Raw genomic sequence first — 13,166 nt, 5'->3', positions numbered from 1 at the left:
ATCCAGTACCATTTTTTGAAATGACTTTTCTTTCCTCATTGAATTGCCTTGACATCTTTGTCAGAAAGCCACCAACCACATCTGTGTAGATCTATATCTGTATTCACTATTCTCTTTCTTTGATCTATATGTCAGTCTTCTAGCCAAAGCCAAACTGCTTTGAAAATGGAAGCTTTTCAATAAATTTTTAAATCAGTTTAAGTCTCCCAATTTTGTTCTTTATTTTCAAAGTTGTTTTGGCTGTTCTAGGTCCTTCTCATTTCCACATAAATATTAGAAAAAGCTTACTGATTTTTACCAAAAAAAAGGTTTTCTGGAATTTTGATAAGAATTGTGTTGAGTATACTGATCAATTTGGTGATAATTAACTAGACAATAATGGGGTGACATCTGTACAGTATGAAGAGAAAATAATTGCCAATGTGGAATTATAATCACGATGAAAATATCTTTCTAAAATAAAGGAAAGTAAGACATCTCAAATAAATTTATTGAAATTATTTATTGCCAGTAGATCTATCAAAGGGAAATACTAAAGTAAGCTTTTTGGGTATAAGGAAAATGATCTCATTTGAAGTTTGAAAATTCAAAGTGGGATAAAAAGTAATAGAAAGGGTAAACATGTGTGGTGAATCTAAATCAAAATTGCATATTGCATTTAACATATATGTAGAGTCAATGTCCATACCAATAGGAGCAGAAGAGGTAGAATAAGGATGAATTTAGTTAAAGTGCTCTAAGTTCTTCAATTGCCTGTTGAGTAATATAAATACTAATTTATGGAAGACTCTGATAAGTGAGGATATATTGTGATCTGTACGATTATCGTAAGGAAAAAATAATGTAGGCTTAACATTTTCATACAGAGGGAAAATGACATAATAAAAGAATACACAATAAGTTTGAGGAGAAAAAGAACAAAGAATGCAAAGGACAAAGAAAAAATCAAATAGGAATATAGTAGATTTTAACCCAAATATACTTGTAAGCACATTACAAGTAATCAGAATAGATATTCTAAGAAAATGTCAAAGAATTTCAAGCTGGATATTCAACTAAAGGCTGTTTATAAAAGATGCATCTTAAATATAATGACTCAGAAAATTTGGAGCTAAAAGTATGGAAGATGTACCATGCACATATTTAACATAAGATCCTGGTATAGCTTTACTGTTATCAGACAATGGAGGTTGTAAGGCAAAGAGTATTGGTAGAGATAAACAGAGATTTTTCATAATTATATAAAGTGACGAGGTAAATCCACCAGTAAAACATAACAGCTCTAAATTGGTATTTATGTAATAACAGACTCAAAATGTATGAATCTGAAACTAACAGAAATACAAGGAGAAATTAGTCAGATTCCCATTCCTTCCAGGCAAGAATCCCTGCCACCATCAATCAGCCAGTATTGACAAGAGACCTTTATCTGACTGTTGTGTGTTTTATCTCATTGTAGTCTGTCCCAGTGGGTGGCTGGTGGTAATTCTGTGTTATCTGTGTCCCATGCAGAGTCAAGACAATCTCTTAAGCCTTTGTGGGAGTTTGGAGATGAATACAAATGATCTCTGTGAAATCACATAATGGTAATCGGTAATAGAAAGTATTATTGCCAAGTCTCGTGTTTCAGTTGGGACACAAGTGTTAACTAAAGGCTGAATAATGCAAACAGCATGGGCTTGGGAGTCAGACAGGCTTGGTTCAAGTTCCAGAACCACCACAGCTTAACTGCAATGTCAAGTCAACTACTTAACCTTTCTGAGACTTTGTTTCTTCATCCTAAAATAGAGATAATCCCCGTAATAATTACCTGTTGAAGGATAGGCTGATCAGAAAGGGCCAAGCTCTAGAATGTGCTAGACCAGCCTAATAAGATACTTGGTGAATTAAAGATAAAGATGGTGTTTTCTTGATCTTAAAGACCCAATGCCCCGACATCAGCTATCTTTCATTTTCAGCCCGTTTATTGCAGATGTAGCAAAAGTAGCAAATTAGAATATATTTCTGTAGTTACTTAAAAATTTCCAGAGCATGGAAAGAACTAAAGAGAAAACTTCCAGGCCAGATACTAAAGTCCTCATTAAAGCTGAGTTCCCTGGAGGTCAGTAGATGACATTAATAAGATGAGGTCTGTATGCTATTGCTGGCTTAATATGGACTTTCAGTCTCCTTTAAAATGCAGTGATCTCTTGTACATCTGTGCCTTTGCACATAACCAGTCACTCAACTGAGAATGCTTTTTCCTCCTCTACTTGATTAACTCCTACTTGCTCTTCAAAATAACTGCATATAGCTTACCAGGTGAGTAGTGGTACTATGAGTAATGCACATTACATATGATTTCCTGAGTGTGCTAGTCAGGACTATTGGTTGCAAGTGACAGAAACCCAGACCAAACCAGCTGAAACAAAACAGCTTTTAATGGCTCATGATACAGGGATGGTTTTTGTCATGGACCTGTCCCTTAGGGTCTAATGCAGCGGTTCTCAACCTGTGGGTCGCGACCCCTTTGGGGGTCGAACGACCCTTTCACAGGGGTCACCTAAGACCATCAGAAAACACATATATAATTACATATTGTTTTTGTTATTAATCACGATGCTTTAATTATGTTCAATTTGTAACAATGAAATTGGGGGTCACCACAACATGAGGAACTGTATTAAAGGATCGTGGCATTTAGGAAGGTTGAGAACCACTGGTCTAATGGCTCTGCCTCCTTCTCCGTTGGCTTTTGGTCTCATGCTAGCCTTGCCATCAACAGCTCCAGGCTTACATATTACCTTTCTCACTCTTCCCAGTAGAATTCCTAGGGCCAGTTGATAGAATTGAACCAATCTCTGGGAAATGGGGATGCAGTACTCTAATTGGACAGGCCTGGGTTCTGGACCAGCTGTAGAACCCAGGGTAACTTTATACTTCATGGTTACTTTTTGATTGTGTCCCACTGTTCGGACAGCTTCACAAGGACTCACTGCACTTGGAGAGCTCACAGGACCTGTGGAGGTAGCAGAGGGCTGTGGGTAGGTTGGGAGGGGCAGGTGATGCAGTGGATAAGAGAAGAGACTGGAGTCAGACTGCCTAGGTCAGGCTTCAGGATCTACCACTTACTGGCTCTGTCACTAATCACATATCCTTTCTGAGCCTGTTTCCTCATCATTCTAAAATAGGAATAATAATCTACACTAATAAAAGAGAAACATGGTAATTAGCATATGACCGCTACCCTTCCCATTGGCTAATCAGCATATCCTTATGCAAATTAACTGTCAGCCAAGATGGCGGCCGGCAGCCATGCACTGAAGCGAACAGGGAGGCTTGCTTGCTCCAGTGACTGCGGACTCCAACGTTCCCCGCCTGAGTTGCCGGCTTCTCAGCTGCAACTCTAAGCAACTATGTACTATGTTCCAAATAAGAAGCTAAACAAAACCCCAGAAACCAGCCAGACTGAAAGCCAGCCGGACCGCAACATTGTATCGATGTTTTCAGCAGCAAGGCCTCAGAGCTAAAGCTGGCCCAGAATAAAAAAAAAAAAAAAAAGAAAACAAGGAGCGGTTGGAAGCTTCAGTCACTCGCCAGCCCGAAAACAGCCCTCAGCCCCTCACCCAGACTGGCCAGGCACCCCAGTGGGGACCCCCACCCTGATCCAGGACACCCTTCAGGGCAAACCAGCCAGCCCCTACCCATGCACCAGGCCTCTATTCTATATAGTAAAAGGGTAATATGCCTCCCGGCACCGGGATCAGTGTGACAGGGGGCAGCGCCCAAACCCCCTGATCAGCCCTGCTCGGTACCTGATAGGGGGGAGCTCCCCAATCCCCTGATTGCCCTGTGGCTCTGTGTGTGACAGGGTGCGGCGCGCCCCCCCCCCCCCCCACGGGCCCTGCTCTGTGTGACAGGGTAGAGCCATAACCTCTCCATTGGCCCTGCCCCGAGTGTGACAGTGGCGGCGCCCCAACCCCCTGATCGGCCCTGCTCTGTGGGTGATAGAGGGTGGTGCCCCAACCCCCCTCCATGGGCCTTGCTCTGTGTGTGACAGGGTAGAGCCATAACCTCCCCATTGGCCCTGCCCTGAGTGTGACAGGGTGCAGCGCCCCAACCCCCTGATCCACCCTGCTCTGTGCATGACAGGGGGGAGCTCCCCAACCCCCTGATCGACCCTGCTCTGTGTGTGACAGGGTATGGAGCCCCAACCCCCCTGATGGGCCCTGCTCTGTGAGTGACAGGGGGCAGCGCCCCAACCCCCTGATCAGCCCTGCTCTGTGCGTGACAGGGGGTGGTGCCGCAACCTCCCCATCGACCCTGCCTTGAGTGTGACAGGGGGCGGTGCCCCAACCCCCCAATCGGCCCTACCCTGAGCGTGACTGAGGATGGCATCACAACCTCCCAATCCGCCCTGCTCTGTGCATGATGGGGCGGCGCCCCAACTCCCCAATCGGCCCTGCTCTGAGCCTGACCAGGGGCTGCACCTAGGGATTGGGCCTGCCCTCTGCCACCCGGGAGCAGGCCTAAGCCAGCAGGTTGTTATCTCCCGAGGTGTCCCAGTCTGCGAGAGGGCACAGGCCGGGCTGGGGGACCCCCCTCCCCCCACCCCGAGTGCACAAATTTTTGTGCACTGGGTCTCTAGTAGATAATAACAGTGTCTACCTCATAGGGTGGTAGTGTGTACTAATTAATGCATGCAGAATGTTTAGGATGGTGCCTGGGACTTTTTGAATATATATAATTTTTTAACTCACTGTTCTCTCACTGTTGTTCTTGGAATATGGCATCATTCCTGGCACATAGTTTGTATTTATATGTTTCTAATGAATAAATGTCATTTTCTCTTCCTAACAATCCTATGAATCCAGTGTTGTGTTTCTCATTTTACAGATGCAAGACAGGGAAGCATAGAGCAATTGAGTACCTTAAGGTCATATAGCTCCTGATTATTTAAGCCTGAATTGATCTGAGATCTGTCTGACTGCAGAATCTGGGCTCAACAGCCATTAACCAGATGTAAGATGCAGTTTAGTTATGACCTCTTCTGGGAGAATTTCTTTAATGTTGGACTTGGCCATAGTGAGGGAGGCCCCTCTCTGAGTCCCCGCTATTTGCCTGCCTGTGTACCTAAGGGCAGGTCCGTGTCTTGATCATCTTTGAATATCTAGTTTCTACCACATTGTTAGTTTATTAATTTGGTTGTTAATTAAATAAGGGAATGTTAAACCACGACATGATGGATCCAGGGGGAATGAGTAAACTAAACCCTCCTCTTACCTGAGAAGGATGGCTTGTGGGAGATGTTTCTTTTAGAAAGAGGATGATGAAGAAGGTTGTGTCACACACTAGAACCCACAATAAAGAAGGTGCTGCAGACTGACATGAGATCAGCAGGCAAGGATGGGGAATCTCTGAAACTCAATTCTTCACTTTACACACACAGATACTGAAGCTTAGAGGGTGGAAGGAACTTGTCCATAGTCACATAAGTCTGGGAACGGCCCAGGTGAGAACCCAGTCTCTGCGTCCTCATTACAGATTCTTTCCACAATCTCGCACGATGAACAATTTGGAGACATAGAACAGCCCAGGGGAAATAAGGAAAGAACTGCTAGCTAACCTTATAGAAAGGGTGTGAAATGAAAATACATTAAACATTTGGCAAATGAAGAAAAATGCACTAACACGTACAAGAGGAAAAGAGACAGGGAAAAATTTATTAACTTATATATCAGGCTGTGGCCAAGCTGCTGCCGGATCTGGCTTTGGAGCGGGAAAGCATTCTCAGCTGCTTTTGGGGAGGATGGATTACCGTGCTACTCTGAAACAAATGCAGGTAGATAACAAATCATTGTGCACTGCCCGAGAGCACTACAGATCCCAAGGCTCCCTGTCCCCTTTCCCTCGGAATAGACCCACTTGGTCCTTGCCTGGTGCCATGGAAAGAACACAGGCTTTGGGTCTCACTTGATGTTACTATTCATTTGGTCCATGCAATTGGGCAGCCTACTTACTTATTCTCTCTAACCCCAAGTTTCCTCACTTATTAAATGGAGCTGTAAACCCTTAACTAAGAGGCTGGCAAGGATTAAATGAGATAGACTGTGTAAAATTCCTGGGATAGGGTAGGCAATAATTGGCAATTATTGTTATTCCTTCAAAGATGATGGTGCCCATAGACAGAAAGGGAACCCATTTGCCATATAAGCAAACTGGTAAATGAGACAAAATAAAATTGGCCTCACTCAATACTTCCTGTAATCCCTTTGCTTTTTCCCCTAAAGTTTTTATTCTGTACCAGTAGAAGGAGGCATCATATCATGGTGGCCCTATTTAGGACATTTTATTTTTCTGTGTCTGAAACAAGGAGGGCTCCCTTCAGTATTTTAGAAAATAAAAGGAGACATAAATTAGCATAGACTAATTAACATTTAATGTTTTTAGCTTCCCCAAAAAAGATATCAATTCCCTCTGTAAACTCTTATCCTCACTCTGACCTTGAGGGCTCCTCTTTACTCTCTCCCTCTCTCTTCCCATAGGTCTCCTCTGATCCTCTGGTGCTCATTCTCAGATACAGGGTCAATATTAGGGTGAGGAAAGTGAAACACTTGGGACCTAAAATTTAATGAGACCCTCATTTTAGATCCTACAAATGTTCACTTCTAAATTTTGTGTTGTAAGTGTCTTGCTTGTCTCATCCTAGACCCTGCCCTGCTGGAAAATATGGCTGCCAAGAGAAACCAAACTTAAAAAATATATATGTTGCTTTCACTTTTCTCTCTTGGTCACAAGATGAAACTTCTTAGGGAAGGTGTAACTTACATCACTTGGAATCATTGAGAACCATAAGTCAACTAGCTATGGTCAAGGGTTGGGTACCTTTCACACAGTAAGAATCATGGTGCCAATTTGAATGAGATTTGAGAGGAGGCAAGAGGAAAAGTTCCTAGGAAAGAAGTACTGGGCAGAGAATGTGTTGCTCTTACCCCATATACAGGATTATTGCTTGCTATTGGTGCAACAGTGGTCTGAGCGGTAGTCCCCCAAAGATACCTCATCCTAACCCCTAGAACCTGTGAATGTGAACTTATTTGGAAAAAAATGTCTTTGCAGGTGTAATTACAATGTTGAGATGAGATCATCCTGGGTTATTCAGGTGGGCCCTGAGTACCATGACAATGTCCTTATAAGAGACACACAGAGGGGAACAGAGAGGAGGCCATGCACAGATGAAGGAAGATATTAGAGTATGGCAGTCATAAGCTGAATAATTCCTGCAGCTACCAGAAGCTGAAGGGATGAGGAACAGATGCCCCCCTGGAGCTGTGGGAGGCAGTGTGGCTCTGCCAACCTCTTGGACTTCTGGCCATTAGAACTGTGAGAGAACTCATTTCTGTAGTGTTAAACCATCAAGTCTGCAGTGACCTGTTAGGGCAGCCCTTGGACTCTAAAACAGGTGCTAAGTAAGAAATCATGGGCAAGTTATCTGACTCCAGTGGCCCTAAGGAGAGGACATGTAATATATTGATTAAGAGCATGGACTCTGTAGCCAGGTTACTGGATTTTGGATACTGATTCTGCCACTTAACAGATATCAACCTGAACAATTATTTAACCACTCTGGGCCTTCAGTTCCTTTTACTAAAATAAGCATAATATTAGTTAATTCATGCAGAGCTTAGAACAGTACCTGGTATATACTATACTTACTGAGAACCATGGTTATTCCTGTGTAAATTTGGGGTGATGATAATAATTCCCCTGCCCATTTCATCATGTTGTTGGGATGGTTCACTGAGAGAGTAAATGTAAATTACATTCAAGCAAAATAATCTACTTGTACTAGGAAATGGGGTAGGAAATATGGGGGAGGAAGGGATAAAATAAGCTACATAAGGTATGTGACCTTGAGGAGTTCACAGTTCTGTTATAGACTAAATTGTGTTGCCCCCAAATTCATTGGAATTCATATTTGAAGATAGAGCTTTCAGGAGGTAATTAAGGTTAATGAGATCATAGTGTGGGGTCCTACCCTGCTAGGACTGGTGTCTCTATAAGGAAAGGAAGAGACACCAAATACCTCTCTCTCTCTCTGCCTATGTGCTCAGCAGAGAAGCCCTGTGAGGACACAGTGAGAGAGAGTCTGCAATCCAGGAAGAGAGCTCTCACCAGAAACCAGCCCTACTGGCACCTTGACCTTGGACTTCCAGCCTCCAGAACTGTGAGGAATAAATCTCTGTTGGTTAGCCTCTTCAGTCTGTGGTATTTTATGGCAGCCCAAGCGGACTAATATAAGTCTATTAGTGGAAATTATAAAGCAATACATATTTTAAGTGTTGTATTTTATTACCATTAATCCAGCTAATTTCTCAATATACTGCATATGGAATGAAAAAGGATGCCCCTAAGGTAAAAAAACAAAACAAAACAAAAAAAAACTTCCTTTGTTTTACACTGACTGTAAGAAGTTTGTGCAAGCACACAGTGGAATTCAGGGAATTCAGTAGCTCTAAAAGAAATGCTCCCTTGAGGGTTGTAAGCAGGAAAGAGATTAAGATAAAACAAAGTGTTTTCTACTCAAGGAGACTTTTTGCCTTTGTAAGATGTGTTTTCTCTAACTGCCTTTTCTTCTATATATTTACCTTCATTTTGGAAGTGTTAAAATTAAAAAAAAAAAAGTTTTCCTCCAATATGGATGGAAATGAGTCTAAGGTAAAAGAATACCATTCCCTTTGGAACAGGAAAATATGTTCCCTTCCACATATTAGACAATAGTCCCTATCCAATTTCACTGTCTCTGCCAGGAAACTTCCTGCTCATCTCTCAGGTGTCTTCCTTCTCAGCACTGCTTTTCTCAAACTGGAATTAATTAATCCCTCCTCCCTCCTAGCCCTGTCACATTCTGACTTGGGGTAGATGCATCTCACTAGATATAAGATCTTCAAAGTCAAGGGCAGTTACTTTTAGTCCTGAACTCATCCCTGCCTCCATCGTCAATGGGGTGTTCAGGTTAAAAAACTTCAATATACGAGTTGAAAGGAGTCTCACCTATTCCTATTCAAAAACACACACACATAGACTGGCCATTTCTGATTAGAGTTATTGACTTTGGGTATAAACTGAGTTTACCATATAACAAAGGAACAGTAAGAATGAAACATTTAAAAGTCAAAAACTGGTATCTTATCCTGACCACTCTACTCTGTACATTTAAACTCTGATGAACCCACTCCCACACTTCATCTCCGGCAGCCATTTAAACCCTGTTTGGGGAAGTCCAGATGTGCCTGTGGCCGTCCTCTGAGACCCTCTGACTTGGCTCCTCAGTCCTAGAACTATTCCGACTTCCTTGGTGTGGTATCCAGTTTTGCACTCTGCTCCTGCCTCTTGAGCACAATGACATTGGCTTTCCTGCTTCTGACTAATAGCACGGGGGTATCATGCTTCAGTCTACAGGGTTTTGGACCTCAGCACTGTGCACTGCACACTAGAAAAGTGGTTTTTGAAGACTGGTTCCTGGACCAGCAGCAGCTGGTAATATGTGAGAAGTGTGACTTATACAGCTGCTCCCAGAACTGCTGATTTAGAAGTTCTGGGGGTGGAGTGGTCATGCCCAGCAATCTCTGTTTTAATGGATTTTCAAATAATTCTTATGATGCTAAAATTTAAGAATGACCACTACAGGAAGTTTACCTAATTTCTTTGAGTCCTCAAATCTCAAATGGATGAATAATTTCCATTCTGTAAAGTGATTTCTGTGACTGAATAAGTCCTAAAGTCCACTAAGTTCACATGGAAGGTGCTAAATAAACAGCTGAATCTGAACTTAATAGTCCTGTGCTAGTGCTGTGGGTCTGAGTAACCATAAGTTCACTTCACAGGGCCTTCTATTCACATGGGCTTCCGTGCACCTGTTTCACAAGACAGCAACAGTCCCACCTGCACTCTGGCAAGCTCTCCATCACCTGGCACATATGCTGTTCTGAGTCTCATCACACCTCGGTGAAGGAACACATGGGCCCATATGTCAGCCAATGTGTTTATATTCTTTTATACAGAAAGATGAAATATGTTTCATAATAAATATTTGCATACTTTGGAGAAATTTTTTTTGTGAGAGGGGAAAAAGAAAGAGACAGAAATTTTGGTTGGAGCAAGTAGTTGGAACTTTGTTCCTTTGTGATTTTTTAAAATATATTTTTATTGATTTCAGAGAAGAAGTAGAGAGAGATAGAAACATCAATGATGAGAGAGAGTCATTGATTGGCTGCCTCTTGCACATTCCCCACTGGGGATAAAACCCACAACCCGGGGTCCACAGCATACTTTAGTTGGCCTTTATGTACACAATGGAGATAGCTTGCTTTTAGGAACAAAAACAAAAGGTTTTGTTTATTAAAACAATTATGATTCAATGATAATGATAGTATATGATATGATAAACTGATGTGCTCTCACTTCATTCTCTTCTTGTGTGTGTCTATTTAAGCCTCTGATATTCTTTCTTTTAGGCTCTGAAACAAGAAAAAGTATTGATGCGAAAATGAGCTGTCATAGCGAAAATGAGGAGCAAAAATAAATAGGTAAATAAATAAATAGAAGTATTGTTTTTATGTTTTAGAACACAATAGTTTAGGAGGAATAAAGAAAGATTTGGAAAAAGATGAGGCCAGGGAGGATTTTACCTAACCCCTTTTCCCCATGCTTGCCCCCAGGAAATAAGTACACTAGATAAATATGATTCTCCAAGCCAGGGCAGAAGAGAACATTTCAAGAATGTAGAATACAAAAATTAGTCATCACTGAACACCTGTCCTATTTCCCCCTTTCCTCCATCCTCCAGCCACAGTAAGGAACAGACCATAGAACCTCAGATAAATGGGAGATCTAAGAATAGGAGAAACCCACCCTTACCTCCTACTGGTAACTCAGAGAGTTGATTCACAGATGGTCCCCACAGCACTAAGTCATGGGAATCAGAGAGTACCGAATCATGCCAAGTTTGGTGCTAGGTCCTCTAAATACATTTTCTGAAAACAACCCTGTATTATTAGACTGTTTTTAAAAAATAAAGAAATGAGATTTAAGTAATAAGACCATGGTTGCACAGCAAGTATGTAGGAGAGGTGGCAAATGGAACCAAGTGGCAGATGGAGCAAAGAAGCCCTTGGTAACCTTCAGAGTTCTGCCTCCATACAACTTATGTGAATGCAGACAGAACACTCAGCCTTTCCTCATCAATAAAAATATGGGCATTTACTTTGGCTACATCACTGTCTTTGAGAGAATGGGCAGAATGGGGTATTTAGTATTTGTCTTGCTTGGGGTTCTCTGAGATTCTTGGATCTGTGGCTTGATTTCGTTATTTATTTATTTACTTAGTTATTTATTTGCAAAATTTTTATTCTATCAAATATTTTTTTCTGAATCATTATTTCTACTTCGTTCCTCCTTCAACATTCCAATTACACATATGCTAGACTTGTGCTATTGTCACACAGCTCTTGGATGCTCTGTTCTGTTTTTCTGTTTGTTTTTTATGTTTTTAATTTGTTTTCACTTTTTTTTTCTCTTTGTGGTAATTTCCAGTTGATCTATCCTTACACTCACTGATTCTTTCCTTGGCTTTGTCTAATTTAATGATGAGCTTGACAAAGGAATTCTTCATCTTGAATGCAGTCATTTTTTATTTCTCATATTGCCATTTGACTCATGGTTTTCATTTCTTTGCTGAAATTTCCCAATAATGTTCATATGTTTTCCATGAAATTATGTACATATTAACCACAGTTATTTAAGCCCAACACTTGGGGCCTTCCTGGTTTTGATACTGGTAAAGTGATTTTCTTCTTGATGATGGGTTGTTTTCTTTGTGTTCTTGTAATTTTTAATAGAATGTCAGACATCTTATGCAGAATAATAGAGACTTCAGTAAATGCTATTTACTCCTGAAAACCAGCACACATTTGTCAGGCCAATAAGTGGGCTTTGAGAAAATCTAGCCTCCAGAACTGAGGCAATAAATTTCTGTTAAGTCTCCCATTTTTATCTGTACTTTGTTACAGAAGCCCTGGGACATTTTTTGAAATATGTTTTTAAATTAATTTTTAGAGAGAGAGGAATGGGAGGGAGAGATAGAAACAATGATGAGAGAGAAACATCCTTGATTGGCTGCCTCCCGCATGGCCCCTGCTGGGGATTGAGCCTGAATCCAAGCATGTGCCCTGATGGGGAATTGAACTGGTAATCTCCTGGTGCATAAATTGATGCTCAACCACTGAGCCACAGTGGCTGGGTGAAGCCCTAGGATATTAACATAGATTTTGGCACTGGGGAGTGGAGTGCTACTATAACAAATACCTAAAACTGTGGGAGCAGCTTTGGAACTGGTAATGAGTAGAAGATGGAAGAATTCTAAAGCACTTGATAGAAAAAGCCTTTGTTGACTTGAAGAGGTTATTGGTAGAAATATGTATATTAAAGTTGCTTCTAGTAAGGTTTCAGATGGAAACGAGGAACATGTTTTTAGAAACTGGAAGAAAGGTGATTCTTGTTATAAAATGGCAGAGGCTTTGAATTTTACTCTATAGGGTGAAAAGAATAAGTTATAAGTGATAAACTCAGATATTTAGCTGAGGACATTTCTCAGCAAGTGTTGAAGGTACTGATTAGTTTCTCCTTCTTGCTTATAGTAAAATGAAAATGGAGCAAAAACATTGAAGAAGGAATTCTGCTTCAAGACTGCAACACAGAAATCCTGACAGTTTCTAGCTTGCTGGCCTTCCCTGTGCATTTCAAACTCAAGACATCAACTCTTACCTGAATTTCCTGATAATAAATAGGTATGTGACTCCTTTCAGAGCTATGTAAATGCGGTGGTAATTATATAAACAAATTAACTTAAAAGTGTTATAGTTGCTTTTTGCCCCTATACAACCACTGAATCCCACCATCATGGGCTCACTCCTGTGAAGTGATTTCTTGACAGGTGCTATGCTGCCTGATATTTCATGCTTATGAACAAGACATTACATAAGTCCCTGTATTGCAGAGTGTGTTTGAGAAAACAACTCTGCAAACAGAAAAGTCAACCCATAAAATAGATATCTATCTATCCCTCTGAGGATGGGCTGCTGGTCCATCTAGGATGGAAGCGACCCAATTTAGTTAACTTTCTCTGA

The 13,166-nt window shown here is 41.3% G+C and overlaps 1 long non-coding RNA gene across 1 annotated transcript in view; it reads left to right on the top strand.

Moving 5' to 3' along the window:
- Positions 1–12,808, top strand: part of LOC139001823 (uncharacterized) — a 91,120-nt gene extending 78,312 nt beyond the window's left edge. The window contains exon 3 of the long non-coding RNA XR_011470109.1: positions 12,678–12,808. This is a non-coding gene — a long non-coding RNA (uncharacterized lncRNA). The remainder of the gene's footprint in view (positions 1–12,677) is intronic.
- The last annotated feature ends 358 nt before the right edge of the window (positions 12,809–13,166 follow it).

The sequence above is a fragment of the Myotis yumanensis genome, unplaced genomic scaffold (genome assembly GCF_028538775.1).
Source record: "Myotis yumanensis isolate MYYU_CA2020_CCGP unplaced genomic scaffold, mMyoYum1.0.hap1 SCAF_2, whole genome shotgun sequence".
NCBI classification, from domain to species: domain Eukaryota; kingdom Metazoa; phylum Chordata; class Mammalia; order Chiroptera; family Vespertilionidae; genus Myotis; species Myotis yumanensis.
This window is presented reverse-complemented; position numbering and strand designations above follow the sequence as displayed.